Source organism: Pieris rapae, chromosome 11 (genome assembly GCF_905147795.1).
Source record: "Pieris rapae chromosome 11, ilPieRapa1.1, whole genome shotgun sequence".
NCBI classification, from domain to species: domain Eukaryota; kingdom Metazoa; phylum Arthropoda; class Insecta; order Lepidoptera; family Pieridae; genus Pieris; species Pieris rapae.
In genome coordinates, this window is record NC_059519.1 from 8,971,235 (window position 1) to 8,998,934 (window position 27,700).

Consider the following 27,700-nt stretch of genomic DNA (forward strand, 5'->3'; position numbering starts at 1 on the left):
ACAATAAACATACCGTAATAGAATTAGTTTATTGTATTAACGGCTCTATCTCTGGTGGAACTTATTGATCAATTCGATTATGTTAGCAAGCAGTATTTTTGCGCGATCTGATGAAGTAAGAGTAGGTAATTGTGTTTTGAATTTTATTGTTTCAGTTATTGTTTCCGCTGTGTACTGTCTAGAGGTAAAATCGTAATGTTATAACTAAAAATCAAATGTTTATTTACATTTCTCTTTGGTAGGTGCACAAACATGAATCGTATTTTAAGAAATTTAAATATTTATTTATACATTTATATATATAATGTAATTGTGTACGTTGCAAGTAATAAACAAAAAAATGTTTTCCTCAAAATTTTATAAGACGTACTACAATATTTCTGCAAGCGGCAATATACTAACACAAAAAAAAACAAAATATACTAACTTGTTTTAAAATCCAATTCATAAGCACTTATCCAACACATGATTTGCACACATTGATTTTTTTTATTAAACCACTGCCACAAACACTTCACTTCGTAACTCGTTAATCGTGCAGTGCGACGTGCAACCGCCACGCGCGCTCGAACCTGAATGAGTGGGAACTGGGAGATTCAAAGTTCGCTGTTCGAATTCGAAATTTGAATGTATTCCTCCCGCGGCGACGGCCGCTCAGACGTGTGATTGGTTGAATAAAATATTCAGGTAGAGTTTTTCAAGTATTGTTAGAGCCAAGTTGATCTTTAATTCTTTATGCATTTTAGTTTTATAGCCAGCATTGAAGGGTTGATTTTGTTGCTTCTAGCATTGATATTTGAATAGATGTTTTTGTTTAGCATTCCATTATGTTTTATTAAAGTGCTCAATCGACGTATAATTAATTTATGACGTCGCTATCGTAAAATTATGTCTTAGGGGCTTAGATAGGATCATACGACACAACTCCATGCAACAATCAAGTTTAGTATTTATTGCCGTGGTTTTCATGTTCTTTAAGCAATGGTTTTAAATACTATTTCTAGACTTCAAAACGAAATATTATCCGATAGTATGGTATGATTGATTAGTGTGTTTTTTTGGCCACGTTTACCTGGAATCGAATACACAGCAAACATTTATTGATACAAGATATTGTAGTATTGTAGGAATCAATTCGAAAACAAAATTTGGCATCTCCATTAAATAAACCGCCAAAACGCGTCAGATGGCGTCGCATAATTGATTCATCTTATCATTCTTACAATTTTCGCAAAGCATGCTGCACCATCTCGACTAATCTGTGACCGTTTTTGTTTTGTTATGATTTTTTACAAGTTTTTTTTTTTGGAATAAATAATATATCGTCAAAATTTTAGGGAAATATTTTTCTGTTAATAAATTAATCTTATAAATAAGATCCTCCCCTCCATAAATTGTAGCATAATGTTACCTCTTGTATATATTATCATATATCTATAACTGTTGTCTTTTTTTGTAAAGTCATTTTTGTTTTGGGTAACTCTGCTTAGATTAAATTCAATCAATCAAATCTATCCTCACCGTGTTAAGACTTGGAACGCGACATTGGCGGAATTGTGATTTACATAGAAGTCGCCATTTAAAATAAAGTGAATCCTAAATAAGATAGAGTCTGTGTTACGCTGTGATAATGAGACACGGTGAAGATTTTGTAATTATTATAGTAGTACTAAAAATATTTTGTCTATATAATATTTACTAGATAGACCCATATAAACAGTGTGCAAGCATCACTTTAAAAATACATTGAAAAGGTGCAATTTAACAAACTCAATTCCCGGCTGCATTTCCCGAAAGTCGTAGCTAATTATGAAAATGTTACCTCCCTGCAATATTCTCGGAAAATAGTGGTTGTGTTAAAGTAATCGCGTAAATAAGGCTGCCATGTTCCCAACCAGTTAATTAGTTTCGTCTTAGATTTGTTTTCGTGATATAAATAAGTTTCTTGTTCTGAGATTTCGTAATTAACTAATGTAAGTTGTAGATGGGAGTTGCGTTGGCAAATATCATCTAATTAGTGGATTTGGGGCTTTCTATCTGTAATAAACAAAAGAATCTTCAGTCAAAGTACTCTTTTAATTTGATACAGAATATATATAAGAGTGTGAAACGAAATTTTCGGACTCATTTTCTATTGGTGTAGGATATGTCTTCGTAGACATATACCTGAAAAACAACACACAAATATTAAGAATGATACAATAACTTTATTCTGTCATTGATGTGTTGAGGGATTTTGGTGTTCAAAGCATGTCAATGCCGATTGACCGAACGATTGAAATAATTTTCTCACGATAGTTTGCTATGCTATTACTAATTGTTTGGCGTATGAGCAGTGTTGGTCTAATGGCTTCAATGTGTAACTCTCATCCCTAGGGTCATAGGTTCGATTCCCCGCTGTGCACCAATGGACTTTCTGTGCGCATTTAACATTCGTTCGAACAGTGAAGGAAAGCATAGTGAGGACTGGCTTGTCTTAGATACAAAAAGTCGATGGCACGTGTCAGGCATAGGAGGCTGATAAACTACTTGTCTATTAGGTAAATTGACAAATAATCATGTAACCAATAAAGCTTTTTTTAAATTTGACGAATATATTTTAAATCATTGGGATTGATTTGCGCAAATTCAAATAATTTGTATGAGTCAAAAGCGATTAAAAGAGTGGCGAAGAGTTTCTTGGCAGTTCTTCTTGCTCGCTCTACGCCCTTGACTTGCGAATTGATAGTAGATTAATTCAGAATAGTATTTAACTTCTTTTCTGACGTTTATAAATGTACTTTTTTACCTATATCAATAAAGTTCTTTTGACTTTGACGCCCAGACTTTAAAAAGTTTTAGTGCCATTTCTATTAATTTTTATAAAACAATCCCTGGATATAAAAAAAAACTATTTTTATTTACTTACATTTATTTATATTTATGTAATGTAAATCTTAAAACTGTTGGTGGTCGAAAATAAAAGTTGGCGTAACCCGCCGAGTGTTCACAGTTAGCACAAGGGATAAAGTAGTAGGCTCTGGATTGTGGTATACCCACACTACCAAATAATTTAATATTGTATATACTAAGGTCTTCTAATAAAACGCGATAAAAGTACGGTACTTGTCCCCTTTTATATGAAATTAACATAATAAACATGTTTCTTTATGTAATGGAAGTCCAACCGACCATTTGGGCTTCCTATTACATAAAAAAGTGCGTGCGTACAACGTGCACATATCAGAAGTGAAACTTCTTTGTAAATTAATTATAACTAAGGTAAAAGCCCCAATAGGTGATCATTTATCAGTACCTATATGTATTTGTAAACCTATATTCACACTGTATCCGTGCTAAGGATAATATAAATACATGAAAAAGACGTTGTGCAGATTTGCCATTTAAAGTTCTAAAATATATATGTAACTACTATACGAATACATCAACTAAAAGTGTGTATTTTTTCTCGATATCCCATTCTCATTTCTCTCAATCGGTCTCAATCGCTCTCTCTCTCTTTTCTTCGACAAACACACTGCAGATCTCGTGACATAAAAAATAACCTCATCCGCCTTAAGAAGTTTCACTTCAAAAAAGGACGAGGCTCACCTTATGCTAAATAATACTTATGTCCATAGACACACATTGCCAGGGGGCTCGGTGGTGCGTTGCCGGCTCTTAATTAATTAGGTACTAATTACTTGTATCCAGTAATACTATGTAACTCTACTACGTACATATAAACATAGACATGGTGGTAGTGTAATGCACAAACTACTTTTTTAACTTACACTTAAATATGAAGGTAAGTATAAAACTACAGTGCGTACACGCCCCAAGCATAAAACCAAAGGCGACGCCGCGACCATTAGCCGAGCGGCTAACACGAGAACAAACAAGAAAACACGTCTTACCCTCTCATAGCTAAAACGTTTGCTCGTCCACAGACGATCCATAAACAGAGGAAATTCATACATTACGATAATATAATCTATGGTAAACAATAAATTATAGAATATGCTTTACATCAGTGATTATAAATAAATTATTACGTTTATGTTTATTTCATGAACGCAGATTGTATTTGTCAAAGAAATAATTATGTACTCATTTTTTAATAAATAAATAATTTTATTGATTCATTAATTTTGTACTAACAGACCCGACAAACACACATCTTAAATACAAAAATTTAAATTTTAGATAATGTAAGATTTTATTTTAAATTCTTGTCGTTTTCTGTGATTAATACTTTATCCATAGATAGACTTTAAAAACGTAGCTAGGATGTATTATTCTAATTCAATTCATACTTGCGAGCCCACTGGTAAGTGTATTTAGGCGGCGGCATCACTTAACATAAAATGAGCCTTCAGCCCATTTGCCCCCTTTGATATAAACAAAAAACCTTTGCGCTGATGAAAAGGTATTTGCCACTTATATTGACGTCTCTATATCATAACAAATGGCTTACTCTATACATGCGTCGATTTTCACGTCAATATTCATTACATAAATAGCAAACTTCTGAGTTACGTAACTTCCTAATCATATTTACAAAGATTACCTAGTTACAAGCAAAAATCAATAATTCAATGCTAATAAGAACGGTCAATAAGCCGGTTGAAATCTAAGCAATGTTAGAATTGAGAAATGTAGAGAAAGGTTTTTTGTTAAATAATGTGATTGTATTTTTAATATTGTCATCTAGTTATCCACAACATTTTTGTATAACCTTATTTCTGTTGTGGATAAAGTTTATTGCAGCTATTGCATAAAGTTTATCGTGGGCTTTGAGCGCGGCGGCCGAATCAAGAAATTCCGTAACGAAAAAAATCTAACACACGATGACTATACGAGATCGCTGACGTAGCGTAAAAGCGGCGTGCATCCGGTCCGTTCCAGACTTCAACACTTTAAAGTAAACTACAAGGCCTATACCCCAGCTGCTCAAATAAAGGACCTTACAGGCATTACCATCAACCAGATGCAGAGGCTTGGCGAAGGGAGGGCAGGATGGAGGAAGTTATGCGTCGCCACTAACCCGACCTTCAGAAAAGAATGCGACTAAACAATATAAGAATACTATTAGGAATATCCCACTGTAACGCAGATGTGTGAAAAACAATTTTATAACCTAATTTCCCTTCTATTCTCTGGATGTAGGTTAAACAGCCGCTCCATATACAGAGATATCATCTGCCAAGCGACATTGCCAAGACAGTCCATCCGTTAGCGATGTCTTGTCTATGATTTTGGCAATAGGAAGTGAAGGCTCAAACTTGAGAGCCAAATGCATATTTTTTACGATGCTCTTTAAAATACCAGCTTCCGACTGAAGCATCGTCTGGATTATATAAAAATGTTTTTTCCTCATAATATTACTACACGTATACATAAGTATTATAAAAAAAACAAGTAGACGATATAAAATCCAATACAGAATACAGATTTATTTACATGAAACAAAATATACGCCAATTTATTACTTGAATGGATCATAAAGAATGAAATTGAAATTAATCTTTACACACTACAACTTTAAAGAAAAACAAATTATCTGTAAATAAAGTCAGTCTTAAAAATTTCTTCACCCTCCCTTTACTTAGGTGGAGAATGTAAATGAAATATAGTCCATATTATGATTTCAATACAATAAGCAATAATCCCTTAGGTAGTTTTTGAGATATATATTGAGATGTATAGTGATCTACGTACGAGTATCATATTAACAACCTTCTGACCTGACTGGTTTTAGTATCTTAGGAATTCGGTTCCTTACTTCTTCCTTCTACCAACACCATGTTATTTCCTATCATATCATAATTGCACAGCCAGAATTTCAACTCACTACCTAAGGGTTATTACTCCGCAGAACTCTGTAACTATTATTTTTATTGTATATTTAATCAAAAATACAGTACAACTATTCAGTATTTAGCAAATAAACAATTTGTAAACTTTATCAATTTTTGGAATTGATTTTATACAGTTTGTTTTAAAACCCGATGAATCTCTTTTCATTGTTTGATGGAATATAAATATTGGATCGGAAATTTCGGTACATTTTGTTGATTGAGAGCTTTCTGATTCGTAAAGTTTCTTTAATAGTATTGTTTAATATTATTTACATTACAGAGATTGAGAACTCGTGAGTCCGAGATAAATAGATATATAAGAATGCATGATATAACAAGATAATATAAAGACAACATTTAATATACTTTGGCAATAAAAAATAAATTAAACACGTAGGGTCTGTTTTAGAATGTCCGGATAACTTCAAAATAAGCTATTAATACTTATTGGTAGGATAAACAGTATTTTTGTGTTTCACGACTGTCAGATAGCGCTATTCGTCATGAAACGCGAAGTATCTTATTTGGAACTATATCTTTCGAATAATTTATGTGTTGCATAGCTATTTGGTACTTTATCCATACATTGTGAAACAGATCCTTAATGTTTTATAAAAGACTTAACGAAAGAAACATTCACATTCATGGTTTTCAGTTTACGAAATTTGGTGTAACTCGTCAACGAATATACTTCTTTGACTACAAATCATAAGCTGTATCTGTCTTGTCCAATTATATCATGTTGATATGGGATAGTTAACATTTAAATTAAGACAAGTCCCAGGAATAATAAGCTTTAGTACAGTAGACAGCAACCATTTGTTTTGTTTCAATACTGTAATAATAATAAATTTGTCTTTGCACAACCTACGTATTAATGTGTAGGTACAGCTATTACGCAGTACCTTAAGAAGAAGGTAGTAAATGATCACCTCAGGCAGATAGAAGATCTCGAAGTGCATGTAGAACTGATATTAAAATAAATATTAAATACTGATATATGTTACACAATCTTCCAACTTACCACCAACAAAGTTACTTTGTTTATCATACTCTTAATAGGGTTTAAGTTTCTATTTAGTTTTAATTATTACAATTTTTTGTGTTTGCTTCTTTAATTTTGTCTTGTTTATTTAAATAGTATGTGAGTAAAATTTGTGATATCATATTTTCTAGTATAATTATTTCTGACACGTTGTTTTGGACTTAAACTTGGCTAATAACCTAGACCTTCGCCGGCGCGGATATCCCATAGGTACCCAGTTCTTGGAGTACACTTGGGTTGCCAACCCCTCAAAACTTTCAGTACGGCCAACTGTAAGTAGTATAAATAATTTTAAGAGAAGGTAATTTGGTAAGTGTTTTGTTTACTGAAGATAATTTGGTAAGTTTAACTTATCATGCATAAACTGTAGTATTTCTTGAATCCATATTAGTACCCGGTACATAATTACTTTAAAACAGTTAGTGAGCTGAGCAATGGGCGGTCTCCTCACGACTAGCGACCACGACGCAAGTCTAAAAAGTGATGTCTTAATTAACTCGAACGACGTCAATTTACGAGAAATTCTGCATGAGCGTAGACTTATAATAAATAGACTATAGAGTCAAAAATAAAAGCATCGTATTAAATCAAGCAATACAATGATAATTTTTAATTAAAGTTAATTTTCACAGTTGGCATCATTCGTTTGAATTACTTATATATAATCGTATAGTCAAATACAATGCAAGTCTAAATATCAAAAATATCGGAGAAAGCTCTCGTTTTTTTAAGTAGTCGTAAACCTAGTAATAAATCAAATTGAGATTAAAAGTTAAATTTTATAAGATTTATATAATCGATAATGATTACAAAGTAAAAACACTTGAACAAGAGATTATATATCGCAATGGTTTTAAAAAAATCACCCAGCTTTACAAAATATATAAAATGTGAAATTACAAAATGTAACTTGCGCGCTGCATTTGAAAATGGAACACAACGAAGAAACCTGCTCGAAATATGAAACACGGGCAATACCATAATTGCGAATGCAATTCTCCAATAAAACATTTTATTTATATGAAATCCACACGTTCTAATTGCAGGCACGTGCCTCCATTTCAAATTTCGAATTTAGGGTGCATATCATTGTAATTAAAATTGGAATACGCTTAGAACTTCCGTAGAAATTATTAGTTCAAATTCAAATTTAGTTCGATAACGTTATGTTGATGGGTTCTTAAATTTAGATTAAGGAGAATCGATAACTTTGAAGCGAATTTGAGTGGAAGTTTAGTGAGGGCATCTATATCTAAATAGCTTTCAAAGCTTTGAAAATAATTTCAACAAAATTATAGTATAAAACTATATAGACAATTATGTATTATACAAATCCAACAAGCGTATAGCCGACCATAATTTGACACTATACTTTTTTTTTATTGCTTTAATTTGTGCCAACTGGGCACTACGTACTTCGCCAGTGTCGTGTAGATGGAGAAGGTGACACTATACTTATTACACTTAAATTGCAAACCTCTTCGATATTTTTGAAGTCAGTTAAAGATATGTAAGTATAGAAATTGTCTATTGATAACAGTATAGTCTATTTACTTTTAGTCTGCGTCTATCTCCATGCCAGCACATATATCGTCAGTACTTGACAGTTTGTCGCACGGGAAGTCTAAACATGAATGAGAACACACTAATAACACTGAAATACAAATTTTTATACACACAACTTGAAATTCAAGGAGACTTATTACTCAGTGGATGTACGAAATTTATTTTTGTATCGTACTCATGATTTCGCTCACAAATATACTATCAGAACCACATGCAATTACAGTACAATTAAAACAAGTAGGCTTAAACGCTTTCAAAAAAAACATTTATTCATGTCGATAACATGTACACTTATGAACGTCAAAAAAAGAAATATTCATTAAATGCTTCTAATTTTACATTTACTGCCAGTTCTCAAATCAGGGGCGTAGAACGAAAGAAAAGAACTGGCAATAAACTCTCCGCCACTCTTTTTAATCGTCAAACGGTACGGTAAAGATATTCCTAATGAAAGCTAAAATAATATTAACAATTATGCTCTGAAATGTGTTGTCCGTTCACAACCAAATAGCCGACGTATGAAATTACATACGTTACCTATTAACAAGATCAAAGATGACAGCACAAAATGTAACAAAAGTAGCTCAATAAATATAGCCAGGAATGGAAATTGCAGCCGACGGCTATATTTTAACTTCACTCATTTAATTTATTGCACTTCATACGTAAGTAAATTGGATGTAGCATTTAATTCGCATAACTGCTGGCTCATCCTACGAATCGATAGCAAAAATATCTTATAATGACTATTGCCTACACCCCCAAATACTTGCGCACACATAACCAATCACACACACTCACACATTTGCACATAATCAACGTCCTAAAAGGCTTGTGTTTGATGTAAAATTAAACATTCTTTTTTCAAAAAACTATTTTAAATTTGTACCATGACTAATTGTTACCTACAACACAGAGACTCCTTAATGTCGGACTAGCGATACGTGAATTTTGTCAAAACCTATGAATAAAGTTTGTATCGTTATAATTATATTCTTGTGTTAAATTTTATCTTCGACGAAAGTTTTATATGGAAAGTACAATACCACTACTACTAATAAGTCCTTTCGAATGTTGACGATCATCATGGCTTTTGTATGCTGCGCGTCTAGACAACAACTTGGTGATTTGACCAAACCACTGTCTAAGGTTTTTCAACCATGACGTGCGTCTACAGCCAGGTCTCTGTTTGCCTTTTATGCCTTGCCTTTGCCAGTTGAAGCAGCTTGCAGCAAGCACCTTATAAGCCTTTATAGAAAGGACAGACTATTCGACAAACATCAGATTAGCGTACTTCGCTCACTCCAGTGAGCTTCCGTCTTGCCCTTCTGGCGATTGACCACCCTGCGACGGCCCAGGCAGAGGTTCCAGTATACTCACTGAGTAAGCCCACAACTAAAGTCAAAATAAATTATTTACCAAAAAAAGTCTCGTGTTAGCTTCATGTTCACAGGTAACAATACTTTTAGATTTGCCGCCAATTTACAAAAACAAATGAATGCAAAACAAATATGTAATAATAATAATAAGTGACATTAGGTTACCAAGAGTTCTAAAATTGAAATTCAAAAAAGGTTTTCATTAGCAATGTTTCTAACTGGCCAGTTCTAAACATTTTCAATGTAATCCACATATAAATCCATTTAAAAACACATCAATAGGACTATAGTAATAACTCTACAAGCAAATGCCTTTGACATCAAAAATATGAAGTCTGACAAACGCTTTGTCCCTTGTGTCAAATAAAATGAATATAAAAGAGAATACAGTTCATGAGGGTTTATTGTTATAGCACGTGTTGGGCTTACAATACTCGCAGTTTTTAAACTATCATTTAAATTAGGAACAGTATCTTGTTATTTTTCGGTACATCTAAACCTAATGTACATTTTTTGTTTCTATTTCATTATTATTCTTCCAGTGTTAGTGAATAGTTGTAATACTTACAGTTAATAATAATAATAAAAGCCCTTCATTCGCTGACCTTTTTAACTTACATGCTATTCTTATTAAACAGTAGTATTCTTAAATCTAATTTACATAGCGAAAATAATAATTTATTATCAACCACTTTGGTCAGGTTGTCTGTCGACATAGGCCTAAACCTAATACTCTCAGTTACCAATACGTAAATAAAAACGAATTAACGTACTCCAATTATACTTATTACTAAAAATATGTCAATGAACGTGTAATAATACTTAAAAGTGTACTTGATATAGTTTTTTACGTTCGTACGTATCGTTACTCAGCGATAATATAACATTCTATTGGCAGAATAATAATCAACTTGGTACTAGCGAACCTCTCCCGTGTTCGTACGGATATGTTTTTATTAACAAATTGATTAGTATGCGTGCCTCAAATAAAAATAATTCCTCTGTATATTTGCATAGATACCCGGATTATCAGTTAAAAGTTTAACAGAAACCCACTTATCGTTTCCCATGTGAACGAAAGCGAAGTAACAAACAAGGAGAATTAATTAAAACGATATACATTAAATTAACCGAGCCCCTTTGATAGCAACATTATTGTGTTAGGTAGGCGTAAGCTTCAATTTTGTGTCTTTGACGGGACGCCATTACTAATTAAAGCTTAAATATTATTTCTGGAATAGATTCTTTTTTGTTAAAAAAATATATCATTTTCGGCGTACTTTAAGTATCTAAACCAGTGTTCCTCAGGGGGCAGTTTGATTTGAATTTTCTTTTATTTATTTGAAATTAGAATTTCAGTTGTTTAACATTTAACAAGAGAGTGAGTAAGAGTTAGGAGACGTCTTAAGGGAGAGAAATAAGGATTTTTGGGATGTTGTACAAAAATGGTTAGAAACCATTGTTGTAATCATACCTAAGTAGGATTACAACAATGTAATTATACAATTTATAATTATATAATTTATAAAAAATGATGAGGTTAGCCTCATGATAGACATATAATAAGTAGATACATATATCATTATACAATTTAAACATAATTAACCTGATTTTTGCAAGTTTTAACTAGATAAAATCACCTTTAATATTAATACAATTATTTATGCCAATATTTTATAAAAATAAGCAATATCAGGCACATGGGCAATTTACTTAATGAAATTCCCTGGTACTTTGATGTTTTAATACGCAAAACTCAATATTAAATCCTTCAATAATTAAACTGAAAACATTCGCAATACAACACATCGTAATAGGTTAAATAAACCGCAAAACACGGAAAATGCATTTAATATAGAGTTTAAGGATAATCACATAAAACAAGCGAAAAGTTTTTACCAACAAATGTATTCTCGAACCGTTGGTTATTCCGCAAAAACAGAAGCGAAATGGATCGTAAATTGTGAAGGGGCGCCACCAGTTTTTTCGGTTTCAAAATCGAATTTATGGTAAGCATAGAAGTTTGAGGTTCCTGATTTTATCTCCCGGTTACTCTGTGGGTTATAAACTTCGTTTCAATAAACAATATTGACCTTAGTTTATTGCATATTGGAAAATGAAAGTAGCTTTTACCTTTTCGTTTCACAAGATATTTAGCCAGCCAATTCAATGTTTATTTTTTTTTCATTTGTTTCACTATCATAGTCTGTATTAATACTGTATGTATAAAATATAAATGGTAATTGCTACGTAGATTTTTCTCATATTAATATAATTCATAGAACATAAGACTCGTAAGTTGTTATGGTATTGAAACAAAAACATGAAGGTCGTTAAAAATTAAATACTCAAGCCAAAAAAATATATTTATTTGCGTTTCATGTTGCATGCATCAATTTAAAGTAATGTTGGAAATATCTGTAGCATACATTGCTCTATATTTAATTAAGAACACATGATTCGCTACGACTTTAGCAAATTGAACCTCTCTAAATTCTGGCCGGCGAACTCCAAAAACTAGTATGCAAATGAATACCTGGAGCGAATTTCGAAATCTAGTCTCGTAATCAACGCTTACCCTGATTTTCTTTTTTCAACATCTCATCAATCGTATTCTCCGAATTTTGCTTGGGAAAAAATCTTCCCAAATCCGGGGCAATTACCGTAGCATTTGTCACTAGTCGTTTATCCAACGTTTGATTCCCTCCTTGATTGATTAGCTCTCCATTCCCTTGCCTGAAGTTGGTACAATTAGGCTTTGTTCGAGAAATCATTTCATTAATTATTTCATTATCGGTTTCTCAAGTACTTTTACACCAAGTTTATTCTTGATAACTGCACCGTTGTAACTTCTTCATCTAGATCTATCTCTATTCTTTCTATCCTTTCATCTCTTCGATGATGAAAGGAGAGAACGCATCAGAGGTAACGACGCGCCGCGAGGTAACGCTGCACGAGTCATGTTTTTTCTTGCGTGCAGTCGTGCATCGAATCATAAGACGTTGTCAAAATATTCGCCTTATTATGCCATAATAGTTTTATATATGGAATTCGTCCATATATATAAAACTAGTATTAAAATTGTTTAAGTACAATTTTAGTTTTTGACCTATAAATCGTTACTTTACAGCCGATTTGAAAAATAAATTCAGAGTCGCTAAAGCCTACATTTCGCTGCAGCAGGTGCAAGTGATCCTTATTCAAAGTTTGCAAAGGCTGGAGAAAAACCTTGATTTACAACTCGGCTAAAGGTTCAACGATCCAGCTTTTTAGCAGAATTTTACGTCTTTACGAGAAAATTGTGTAGCAGTTTTTGTATGACAATGACCAGATGGGCGCTCGCCGCCCATGTTTCAACCATAATGTAGTTTTATATTATGTATAAAATTTGCTTGCTTTTAGTATTTGCAGTATTGTAATAAAATTTTGATAATAATTCGAAATTCATGTGCCAATATGTTTTATTCCATTATTTTTTTGTATTTTACAGGCAGGAGGCTCACCTAATTTTAAGTGATACCGCTGCCCATGGACACTCGCACTACCAGAAGGCTTGCAAGCGCGCTGCCGGCCTTTTAAGAATTGGTACGCTTTCTTTTGATATCTGAGTACACACAGTTAGATATTATGTAGTTTTGCGCTAACGTTATTTATATTAAAAACTAGCGACCCGCCCCGGCTTCGCACGGGTGCAATGCTGATACTAAATACACTACAGAAAATCTGTGAACGTTGTATATAAAAAACACTATTGAAACTATGATTAAAATATCAAAAATGTGAGCCGCCTGGCAGATGTGAAACATCGATATTATTTTTTTAAAAGTAATATGCAGAAAAGAACAGACTGTTATAGGAAATAAATATGTTATAATGTAAATATAACACGGTCTTATCAAAATATCGTCGATGCTCTATCATAAAACAGAGGTATAATACTAAAGACTCTATAAAATAGGTGCTAATATCAAAGTTCGTAAAATGTTTATTATCTTTTTAATGGCTAATTAATTTAGAACTCGAGAATTATAAACATCTATAAAATGGTGAGTCGTAAACTCGTAGCTTTCTGGTAAATGAAATTTTAGTATGAACTATATATCTAGATCTAATATAGGTACTATGCTGTCTAGATTTTACGTCTAAAAAGCTTATTAAACATATTCTGAAACAGAATAAATAAATAATTTTGACTTGTATATATGTGGTATTAGATTACAATTCATGATACACAAATCTACAGTATTTATTTATTAGTAATCTTATAGCTAACACATATCCATATTATAAAACAAACCACCAAAACAGATTTCATTGATAGCCTAAAAATTACACAGAAATTATTAATTTAAATTAATAGACAATAAGAAAACTGAAATTAAACCTTTAACAATATATAAATTTGTTTGCAGCCTTACAAACGTTCTGTAAAAAAAACTCGGCGATTAAAAACAGTGGCGGAGAGTTTATTGCCACTTCTTTTCTTCCGTTCTACGCCCTTGATTTGAGAACTGACAGTAAATGTAAATTCACAATTAATAAAAAAAATTTTTTGACGTTTATAAGTTTACTTGTTTACCTATATGAATTATTTTATTTTGTTTGTTATGTATAAACTGCTCAGACATATATAGCTGTGTATACAAAACTTTAACTATCCTTAGTCATTGCAATAATACAAAAAGAAGCTATTATTACATAAAAAACTGTTACCTGTATAAAATCCTATCAAACTTATACATAGTAATACACTTCATTACATCGATAAAATATTAATGATTCATTAATTATAATTCAAACAGGTTAATTACATCATGCGTAAAACTGTATCACAAATCATTACATAACCATAATCAAACAAAAACAATCGATCCTGTGTTTACAAATTAATTTAATCCTACTCAGTTGTGGGCATCTTAACTAAATCTCGTTACGTCTTGTAAATCTGCGAACACTAATTCAAATCCGTGCATTTGTTATACAAAGAGTAATTGGTTTTGGACTTCCCTCTTGACAGTTCATTTTCGCTCCCATGTTTTTGTTATGATAAGTTATTTCGCCCTGAGACGTTCGACTAATTTGGATGGCAGCCAATTACTGAATGGCAGATTTTGTGTCCCTTTTTAACGAAGTTAGTTGGAATTTATGACGTAATTATCCTGAAATTCTTCAATTGGATTTGTCTTAAGCTGTTTGTTTTTGTTTTTTTAAAGTCGACGAAGGTTTTAATAAGAGGTTGGATCTCAACTCGAAATAATTTTGTTACTGATTTATTACTTTACAAGTTTTATTATATAACATTTTCTTTAACGAAAATAACCCCAAAAATCTGTTTAGATCCTGGAAAACAAACAATTGGTGTGACTCATAGTAAGGTCCACTTGATACAAAATCAGTCAGGTATGTTGGTCGAGATAACAACGATTTTAGCCATCATAAGGAAAGGATGGCCTTGATGCATCATAGGCATAGCACCAAAGGTAGCCTGAATGTGTTGAAAACAAAGAACATGCATATCTTAAAACGTTGGCGCATATCATGGAGTATGTCTATAGGAGATTCTTGTTTTTTTTTAAATTTATTTATTTATTGCTGGCTCACATTATGTTAAGTGATACTGCCGCCCATGGACACTCTCAATGGCAACGGCTCGCGAGTGCGTTGCCGGCAGCTTTTCTTGAAGACCACTAATTGACTATATTGGCACAGTTAAACTGTCATTTTCATACAACGGTCTATCCACATAGACCGATCCCGCCTATGATATGTATCGACAGATGACTATTACAATCCGTCGATTGGTTATTGGAAAACTTTTATCAATATTTGTCTATCCTCGATGTTCAAAAATGGAGGGAGACGGTTTGGGCGTAAGATAATCAGTCCGCATGCTATAAATTTCTCGTCAAATTGCGTTCGATTTTCAAATACAATAAAAACTAATTGAAACGTCAAGCAATAAAAACGTCAAGTTTATTCAGCACAGTACAATAATGAGGTAATTATTCGCGAATCACAGCAAGTTGTCGCAAAAACTTAGGGCAAAGCAACAGGCCGAGGGAGCAAAAACTCGATCATTAAAATGTATGCGCCTTTTTATAAGTAAAACAAGTCATTGTCAGCGTTGGTGGTTCTGTGCAACTTCGTAGAGAAAATGTTCTTTGATTTCGGTTTCTCCGCTATTATGTTTGCTTTTAACAAGGTGCATTGCTAGTGCAAATTGTTTTGTTATAAAGCTCTTTTGAGTCATGTGAACATACACAGTAAACAGAAACACCGTCTGTTTTAATCATTTTTATGTTTATAAACAATTATTTCGAGGATTTTTGGCTTCCAAGACAATTCCGCATACAGAAAATGTATTGCCTAAAGGCGTAAAAGACTATTGGTACGCACGTCTTCAGGCTAAAACTGCTCCGATATAAATGCCTAATACATAATGATTACACTGTTATCTTTCAACTGCGAAAGATTCCTATCTTAGACCACATGTCTTAATATGAAAATTAGGGTATTTCTACGGATGTAACGTCACGAACATGTGCAGCGCTTTTGTCGAAGAAAAGGGAGAGAACGATTGAGAGAGTTTACTAGTTACATATTAGAACTTTAGATGACAAATCTGTCGCTTAACGTCTTGTGCAGTAAACGCAGATTTTTTATTTATTTATATTATTACTAGCGGATCCGACAGACGTTGTCCTGTCTACACGTCTTTAATTTCAAAATTTCAATTTTTAATAAGCCATTTTGATGAAAATTATTTTTCAAATGTTATGAAAATATCTAACGATCCAGCACATGGTCACACACGATATAACACAATGACAACAAAACTCTTTTTAAATTTCGGGACAGACTAAAATTAAAATTCGAATATTATTTAAAATTTGACACTGCGATGGTAGCGCCGTCTGTCGGATCCAATGTAAAACATTCCAAAATCAACAACAACTAATAAATTGAAAATTAATTAAAAAAACATTGTCCAGCGGACAAAATTGTGAATCTAAACCATTCCCGGGGATCTGGGAATGGTTGAACACACACAAAAAATTTCGTCTAAATCGGTCCAGTCGTTTAGGAGGAGTTCAGTCACATACACACGCACACAAGAAATATATATATTAAGATAAGCACGTATTCAGTGGGTTAACAGAGTGAATATTAATATACAAATACATGGAGTTATCATATACTGATACATGATCATTTATTGGGGCCTTTCCCTTAAAAATAATAAATTTACAACAAAGTTTCACTTCTGACATGTGTACTTTATATGCATGCACTTTTTTTTTATTGAACCACCATATATATATTCCATAAATTTATCTACGTACGGATAAGCAATAAATTTATTAATAAGATATATTTTTAAATATATTCCGTATGCACAAAAGCTTATATTTAACTGCAAAGAAAATCAAGTTAAGACTATGAAACTAAGTTCTCTTTGTTTAAGTAAAGGGCCTAGATTTTGTCTCAGTTGAAAGTTGCGCACTAAAGACCTTAATTGTTAGTGGAGTTCCACCTTTTCTGAGAACTTTCGCTTTGTTAACTCTTTTGTACTTTCCTTTAAAAATGGGGAAACGGTGCCCGGCAAAGTAAGATGCAATGGTTTAACTGAATAGAATTTCAAATTGATTTTAATTTACATAATATGAATTAAAAATAAAATACACAATTTGATCATCACAGTCATCAATTGAGTTAAAGAATAAAGGAGCATTAGGTATGGTCTAAATTCTATATTTATTTCTTTAAAATCACCTAGAACTATAAACACATACATTATCGACGTTGCACATGTATCACAGAACACCGTCTAATTGGCATAATACATTTTCTTTTATCAAACAAATGTAACATTTTCACACAGTCAATGGACATGACATCCCACAATCGATCTTGAATACAATTGGGAACAATTACATTAGGAGACTTGTAATTTGTCACCCCATGTTATATCGATAAGTTATTGACAGGAGTAATTCTTTTTCATTCGCTCTACTTGAATAATCTTATGGACTCCTAGTCGGTGGCTGTCAGTTACACAATGAGCTTACGATATATGTTAATTCTGGTCCTCAATATTATGCATGTGAACTTATTTCTATTATATAATTTTTAACGATCCGACGGTGTGACGACATCCTGAAGCTAGTGATATCACCGTTAGCCTTCGTTTAATTGTACGTAATTACAGAATTTCTCATGTCATTCGGATTTACTTGTAAGTAAGTAGTAAAGAAACCAGTAAAGGTATAATTAGGAAAAACAACTCACAAAATCTGACCCAAATTACTGTAATTTTTATCAACGTGCGACTTATGTATCGTCCCATAGATAAGTGAATCAGTGATACATAAGGATGACATGAATAAGATACTTTTTACAATTATAAAACCAATTCGACTTAGGGTCCTTCAAGAAAAGAGCGTACCAATTCTTAAAAGGCCAGCAACGCACTCGCGAGCCCTCTGGCATTGAGAGTGTCCATGGGCGGCGGTATCGCTTAATATCAGGTGAGCCCTGCCCGTTTGGCCCCCTGTTCTATAAAAAAAAATTTTTTTGACGTTCATAAGTGTACTTGTTTGAATATCGAATAAAGATATTTTGAGTTTGAGTTTGACATATAACTTTTGAAACACAATCGCATTGCCATATAAAACCTATCCAAAAATAATATAATAAGCTGAGATTGCAGCAGATATGCCTTCATTATGACGTCAATATTTCCTTTATTGATAAGGAAATAAAGGATAAAACGGGAAATCAGTGTTTATGATCCCATTAGGCCTGCCAGTGACCACCCAAGATGAACAATGTTTCGACAACACTATCATAAAATCACGCTTTTTATCGCTACGTTAGAACATTACCAGATTTAACACCCACTCAGTATTGTTTGATAGTGGTGAATATCTTAATAGTTCTGTAATCTTTTATATACATATGTTACGTAGAAGCGATTTATAAAATCTTTAAAAATTATAGGTTAACTCCACATCTTTCCTTCTCCTTTTTCTCTTCTCCACAGCTTTTTTTAAATGCATACTCCACTTGACATGAAAAAGTGAAACTTCTTTGTAAATTAATTAGTACTAAAGTAAAAGCCCCAATAGATAATCATGTCCCAGTATATGATCACTGCATGTATTTGTATATCTATAATAATACGGTTTACACACTGTATGCTAATGATAATATAAATAAATAAAAAATCTGCGTTTACGGCACTAAACATCATCAAACAGATACAGATATCTGAGGCGTAGACGTTGAAACGCCGCTGATGCTGTATGAAGGTGAGTTTATGTATGTATGTTTATCTCTTTTCATAACAGCGTTAAAACAATTCCACGGAAAGAGACTACAGATACTACATTTGTTTCAACAGTTAAGTAATTCTAGCTTCGGTTCCCGGCAAAAACATTGTTTTGTGACATAAGGCCGATCACTTAGTTGCTTTTAAGAACGAATGAAAATGAATGAAATGTGACTTTACAACTCTAACGTTGTTTAAGACAACAACGAAGGGTTCTAAGCTTTATTCCATTCATTCATGTTGATTGTAATCCAATCAAATTAAAATAAGCCGGAAGTTTCTGTTTTTAGTAACCCAATTGGCACTTCCTGTGCCCCTATGGGAAAATTTAATAAATATAAACATTTTTTTAAATCTTCTGGGTATTTCGTTTTCATTAATTTTGAGCTTTTGTCTTTGTTTTGCCAAAGTTCAACATAACTGCGTTAATATGGCAACATTGAGGCTGTAATCTTTATATGTCTATTATAAACTTGATGTGGCAATATCCCACTAATTACAATTGCTTTTCATTTATTTTAGATAAATCTTAACGGTCTGTAATTGTTGGTCCGGACTAGTGTGTTCTAGAAAGTACTTTTTCTGTTTTCATAATACGTTGGAAATTTAATTACTAAAAAAACACATCTAAATTCTATTAACTACTTATTATTTAAGGTAACATTGGGAGTTGATGATTGTGGACTAAGCAGTGCGTTATTTTGTCTTTACTTATTTATCTGTTTAGTTTACAATTCTTTCTTTCTTTATGCCTTAATCAACAAAACGAATGTGAGAATGTAAATGGACATGGATGAATATTGTTCGATTGTCATTGGTCAATCGCACGTCATATCGTGTGTCTGTCATTGGTCTATCGTTCTCGACCAATCACAATCAAACAAAGAGCGACATCATTTTCTCGCTGGTATTCTACGTTTTGCGTTTATGAGTTTATTATAATTAAGTTCCATTTGACAATGAAATTATCGGTCGCTATTCTGGCAGACATTAGCATAGCTTTACGAGTTGAATGACTGGTATATACAATAATTATCGAACGCTATGCTGATTAGAGCTAGTAACAATTATTACAAATTCGGATATGCAAAACTAGGCTTTAATTTTGGGGGCATATAGTTTATTATTATTATTAAAGCTTTATTCATCCATACAATTGGATAGTTGACATTCCTTAAAAATTGGTTAAGATAGTTAAGTTAGTATAAGTTTTAAACCAAATTTTAGTTAGATTTTTTTATATATGGTCTATAGTTACACTTAATAAGCAAAACCAATACATACGATCAAATCGAAAATTTATTCAGGTTAAAATTGTGTGTAGAAATTATTCATTAAAAAAATCGATTTCAAAGTAGTGTCAGACATTTAATTATACAAATAGGCAATTAATCTATCAGTTAACTATATAAACTAAAGTACCTACTGCAAGGAAAATTAAATATGATTTTACTTTTATCTTGAATAGTTGTGATCGCGATACTACGTAAAAGGAGTAATACATGTGATTTCGTTTACTTAAACAAAATTGTTCCAAATTCCAAATTGAAATTTATATCTCGTCGCACCGGAAATAGGTTAACGGAAGAATACAAACTTTAGTGACGTGTTATGACATCTGTCATCGCAAACAAAGCGCAGAACTAACACTGTCCAAATCAGTTTTAGAAACGTTGATTGGATACGCAGAATTGTTTGAAATTGGAACACTGTAATTTCTATTATCTGTTAAAAAACTTCACTTTGATGATCTGCATATTCCAGCTTTTACTCACGAATATATATGTCCAAACTGGGCATTTGGTAGTATAACGCATGTATTTGATAACAACCAAATGGATAACATTTCCTGTATTGCACTAATTAAGGCGTAAAAATACAACGTAGAATTCAGTTTAAAAATAACACAATAATAATTCAGTGACAACTCCTTTGGATCTTCGCCTCCTATTAAAAATATCATTGATCATATATACCTGATATTTCCTTCGTGACGTTAACATACGAAAACATCATTGGTTAAACTAAGCTATTTTTTTATGAAAAAACGCAATGGAATAACACAGCTTTAACATTGTTATATTATTTCCTAATTAAAGGAAAACACAAATAAACAGTGAAATTTTGGGTCAATTGGCGTGCAATTGACACAGTCAACTCAAATCGAAATGAAAACGACTGAAAGCTAAACTATTACAAATAAATTAGTAAATATATAACCGAAACTGTAATACTTATTTAAAAATCTATTACAAAGCATTTTTAAATTGAAGATTGCTTTTCGTTATATTTAGAATTATATTCAAGTTCCAAGTTCATATTGTTAGTAAAACGGATATTACGGTCTGCAGGTAAAAAGAGCAAAAACCTCTTATCGCATTGATAGTGACAGGATTACTCATACTTTGCAAATAGTTCTCCCAGGGCTGTCATCGGAATGTCAAGCGATGATTCAGACATTGTTAAACATGTCTTCAGCCCTTGATGCACACATCAGTTTCAATTTATAGGTTTAAAGATTTTATTTCTCGAAAAAGACAAAAACGTCACTTGCCTACATGAGAATAATACTTTAGATCAACATCAAAAGCAAGAGAAACCAAAAACATATGAAAAAAAATTAATTATAAGAAATTAAATTAAAAGTATTTTTGTCTAACATAACTTTGCTTCGATTTGAATGAAGTTAATAGAAGTAATATTTTTATATTTGTGGGTAGTTTATTACACAGCTGTGCGCCTTCGTAGGTAAACATTTTTTTTCGTAGTTTGTACGTATTTTAGGTAATGCAAGATAGCTCGTTCGACGCATACTTGAGTGTCATCTTGACATGAGTCACACGTTGCAGTTTAGAGAAAGTTAAGACTGAAAAGACTTTTTTGACAAGAATACAATATGTATTATAAATATAAAGTAGTTTTAATTTCATTATGTTTGTGCCTCCATACACAACTATGGCAGGTGATAGATATATACTGGAACAGTATTTTGATAATTTTATTTGGAATACTTGAATGTTCGTTAATTTAGTTTTGTTATTTTACGCTTCTTTGCCCAAGTACTTGACAGTAAATAAAAGAAATTGATGGATAAACGCCAATGTATAATGTAAATGTCAATGTTTTAATTTCAGTAGTGGCCAGCGATTCTTACTAATAAATTCCTAGATGCCCCAACGAATTTGCGTTAATATGATCTTTTACTTAGCCTACCTTTTAAGTAGCCACATTTTTTTATTCTATTTATAATTATACAGCATTTTGCTATGCTACATATACTCTTCGCTTTTTAGAAATATAAACCTAAGTATATATATAAAACTAAATTTCTCAATTTTCTTTTTAAATTAAGAATCTTACCAGGTCTTTAATATAAGGTTAAAAGAAGTCTACATATAAATCGTACAAGATCTTTCATTTTATCAAAATATCATCTACATAAAAATGCCTTGCAAACAATTAGTTATTTTTATGACCAGATCCGAGAGACCTACCACTATGCAACTGGCCATTTCAAAACCGTAGGTCAAGGCGGCAGACCAAAGAAGACATCAGTAGTCATCTATAACTATACCCTGACAAGTGTCGAATAAAAAAATACAGGTATCGTTAAAACCTTTAAAGGATAAGAATCTATATTCCTAGAAGCCCTGCCGATAAAAATATTTGTTTTGCCGTTGTAGCCGTTCGGTGTTCACACTTCATGAGCATGCGATAAGGGATGTCACAATTACAATTTTATAAATTAATTTAGTAATCTGTTTCATCACCATGTTTACCTTCGCCGTTTTGTTACCGCAATAAATATTTTATAGCAAGTTGTAAGAAAAATCAACTTTTTAATTAGGTGTGAGTAATCTTGATTTTATTATGTGTCTATTATTTATTTGTAGAACTAAAAACATATAAGCAGTGTTGACCTAGTGGCGTGCGACTCTCATACCTGAGGTCGTAGGTTCGATCCCCGGCTGGGCACTAATGGACTTTCTTTCTATGTGCGCATTTAACATTTTCTCAAAGGGTGAAGGAAAACATCGTGAGGAAACCGACATGTCTTAAATCCAAAAGTCGATGATGTGTGTCAGGCACTGGAGGCTGATCACCTGCTTGCCAATTAGATTTGAAAATGATCATAAAACCGATTTAGAAATCTTAGGCCAAGACCTAAAGAGGTTGTAGCGCCACTGATTTACTCTTTACTAAAAACATATTATACTAATAAATACAATGCAAAATATTTTCACAACCCTAAATAAAATTTAGACGGAAATAAGTTGTCAAGTTTACCTTTGAGGTTGAGATAACGTCTTTTGGCTTATTTTGAATGCAAGAATTTTGAAGATACCCAGTCAATGGGGCGTTGCCAAATGGTGATAAAATAAATTATAATTTGGTATAATGATATCGTGTTTGTGTCAATTCAAGCGTGAAAATAATAAACCCACAATAACAATCCTAATAATTTATTTAAGGCTATCTATCGATATGCCGCACGAATTTGAAAATTTTGTATTTTCAAGTTTCATAATAATATTATTACATTATGCCATTAGTCCATTTTTTTCCCTACAATATACGAAACTTTTTTTAATATTCAGTTTAAAATTCGTTTACCACACATATTCACAAGTGTAATTAATTATCATTGATAGATGATGAATAGTTGTATGATGCTGTGTTCTTCCTGGCATGTAATGATCAGGGCGTTGGGGATGGCCTAGAAATTACAAACAATATTATTGATTTTACACACAACAAATTACTAGAAAAATGAAGCCGATGATGGAATGAATCAGAAACATAAAAGTAGACAATGAACACAATCAAGGCAAAAACAACATACTCCACCCTTGATCAATTTATTAACTTACAAATATAGAGATTAATTAATAGTCTTCAAAATGCATAACCATTAAAACATTTCATGAACATTCACAAGAAATATAAGTTTAAATGTTAAATTTCGTTTAGTGACAGTGGATGTGTTTTATTGAAACTAGACAAACAAGCTTCTTGTTAATAAGGCAACGATGTCTTATAGATAGATTTTTTTGTCCGCCGACAGAATATAATAATGTCCACACATTATTAAATCCTCGCTCAGAATTATTTGCAACAAATTCTCCGGGTTTTCTCAGAACGCAAGAATACAGGGTGTTATTAAAATAAGGGACAAAATTGTGTACGTGATTTCGTGTAAATCATATTATCGGTATGTAATGTTTTAACATGTAACTTTAAGTATATCTACATAATCTCCTAATACGAAAGAATATTTGTTATTGTATATTGTCTGCTAACTGCCTGCAATCCTTTCTTATCGCGACTCCACAGCTTGATTATAAGCTCGACTTGTTTCTAGGTGCTTTTATTTTCAAACACACGCAGGTTTATATGGCCCATTAATTACGGCTCTTCAAATCAAAATCACACACGGGATTGCAGTCTAAATGTATACTAATATATTTCAGACAAATAAAATATCTGACCTCCTTGAATAAAGCCGGACCGATGCTTGTCCCTTGTACAGCCTGTATATCGATTTGTAGGCCATAGATAGAGATATCATAGTTACTGTATTGTCACCTTTTTTTGTTAGATTTTTTTCTTAGACTCCGTTCAGGTAAAGATTTGTAAAGGTTTCGGCATATGGTTTACTTTTTTCCAAGTGATTGATGATCCAGTAAATTAGTAGAGGATTAACGCGTCGATGAGTTTTTAAAAAATCTCTTTAGGTGTTGATTTTAATATATTGTGTACAGTGATAATAATATTAACGCTTTCGATATATTAAGTAAAATTTCTTTTTTATAAATTTGACGATTATTTAAATCATCGTAATCCTTGGGATTGATTTGCTCCAGTTCAAATATTTATGGCTGCTCTGCCTTACAATTAATTTGCATGATTCAAAACTTAGCGATTAAAAAGAGTGGCGAAGTTTCTTGCCAGTTCTTCTTGCTACGCCCTGGACTTGGGAACTGGTAGTAATTGTAAACTTAGGATCAATTTAACATGGTTTCTGTTGACGTTTTTAAGTGTACTTGTACAATGTACATGTTAAATGCTTGCATAGCTTACAGACACCTACAACATAATTAACACCCCAATTGCATAGTGAAAATTTTATAATCATATAACATAATTCTAAATAAGACCTCGGGACGTCACGCCTACTTCGGGACGAATGGTGATATTAATAAAACCGTTTTAATCGTTAGTCTATATGATAATTGCGTACATAGGCTTTATTATTACACAAAATCGTATATAATAATTAACCATTTGGCTTAGTTTCAAGTAACGTACTAGGAAGCGTAGTTACTTTGCGACTTAACTTGAACTGTCGCTGTTAACTGTAACGTTTAAGCTTTGATAACGAGCTTACCTTCGAGAGGCGAATCTATTTGTTCTTGTCCGCACTAAGCATTAGCAGCATTAGGGATTATCTGCACGCTGTAACCTAACTTGTAGCGGATTTTACTCGTAATAGGAGTTTATCTGAGTCGACACTTAAGGCTAGGTGTGACTTTCGCACGTCAAAAACATTTTTGACATTTTCGTAAAAGTTTGCGACTTCCAAATTTGCGACTTAAATTTTATTTAACGCTAAAAGTTAGCTTGATGATGTCATAATTATTAAAAAGAAAATTAATTGTTTTCTATATACCTAAGATTTTAAAGAGAAATAGTAGAGTACTTTTAAAATAAAATAAAAATCTGTTTATTCATTTTAAGTTCATTTGCATTCCTAGGTATAAGGTTTGGTAAGTAAAAATAACTTTGTCAGGGTCCCAATAAACAAACTTAATTCTAAATTCCTTAAAATAATTTAAATTATTTTAAAGAATTTAGAATTATTTAACCTTATTTCATTTATTTTTTCATTTGTAATCAACACGCCTGAGTGTACGAGTAAGTGTGTGGGTGCAAATGCGTGTGTGAGTCAGTGAGAGCATGATACGTTTTAGTTTATAGGTATAAAGTTAACTGGTAATACAAGACGTAATTTATGTGTTATAAAAATATAATAGTTATATATATAAATATAATAGTTTTAAGTGTTTACTTTCGCGCCTTATTTAGTATAATTTTTTAAATACGGTGAATTTAATTTGGTTGAAACACATCCATAATTAAATCGTAATTATACAATTATTATTTTTAAAATAAACAATTCTAAATTGAAATGAATAAAACTTATACAACTCTCTATTAATAAACAACAAAATCTTCAAAAAGCAAAAGCTTCTTTATTTTCTAACAGTTCAACAAAAGCACTTGATACAGAACATAAACGTGGCGCTAAATTTTGTTGTTTTAGGACTAAAGCGGCGCCTAGCATATGTTCATCCAAACAATAGTTTACGATTGTCAGAAAAATGAATAGTAAAACCTTTTTGGGTCGTAAAATTTGTTTATCCCACTTGTCGTGATGACTTGCACGTCAGATGGTTCGCTATCTTTTTATTTTTTTTAATGTTTTGAGTCTGACGTGTGTCTATTGCTTAACATAAATACATCTTGATTTGATGCCCTTATTAAATACCAATATTTGTTATTGTTATAATATTATTATAATATTTCACTGTGCCAATAATCAATATTCTATTTTAAAATGTTTACTTACACCAGTTTACAAAATAATTGATATGTTTTAAAAATATACATTTATATTTTAATACTATTTGTACGGTTTTATTTACTTTATTTGGAATTCGGGATGCAGACAGGAGATCGATCGATTGTCACAGTCTGATCTCAGATTGCTTTTAATATGAGATTGTGGATTAACTATTGAGTTCGGGCGTAAGTCATTTAGTTTATTTATATTGATTTTGCCAATACAAATCATTAAACATCGGTGCATTGACGGAGGAGCTGCAACGAAGGCAAAAAAGTACATTATAAGAGAAATAGTAGAATAAATTCGCTATAAAACTCAACCAAAAAAAGAATGACATTAATTTTATTTTAATCTGATTATTTAGTAGCTAGAATCATTTTTACATTTTAATATTTCCCTTTAACGACTTCGAGTTCGCCAAGTCTTCTCGGCATAACCCAATAAAGTTAAAAGTTAATTTAAATAAGCTTCGACTTTGATTACTGATATTGGATCTTTTAAACCGACCGTTTTGGTGTATCTTTCCAGTTACCCAAAGACGTCCAGCGACATTTAAAATACAGACAAGACAGCAAGTGATATAAATCAGGACGTGATGATGAGTTTCTGCCTACACTAGCTTTTTGTTTCGATTTTAACCTTTCTTAAGTTTTTACAATTTATTTCATTTTGGCGGTCTTTGTTGAAGTGAACACATACAGACTACTACAAACAAAAAAATATAAAAATTGACATTTGTCATTTGTTTCTTATACGCAACTTAACATGCATGTCGATGATGACTTTTATAGACTAGTCATTACATGTCAGTCGTAACAATCAATACTGATTTCTTGTACTAAGAAAGACAAGTGAATTTCGCCGAACGGAATACTCTATATATAAACCTCCCCACAGGACTTGGTGTCGTTA

General features: G+C 32.1%; 1 protein-coding gene across 2 annotated transcripts in view; it reads right to left on the reverse strand.

Annotated features, from left to right (window-relative positions):
• LOC110995364 overlaps positions 1 to 27,700 on the reverse strand; it is a 69,864-nt gene that overhangs the window by 33,455 nt on the left and 8,709 nt on the right. The window contains exon 1 of one of the 2 annotated variants that reach the window (XM_045630188.1): positions 428 to 562. The exons of the other annotated variant lie outside the window; for it this stretch is intronic. The gene's annotated coding sequence lies outside the window, so the exon portion shown is untranslated. Of the gene's footprint in view, positions 1 to 427; positions 563 to 27,700 lie in introns of those variants that run through there. 2 annotated transcript variants of the gene reach the window in all.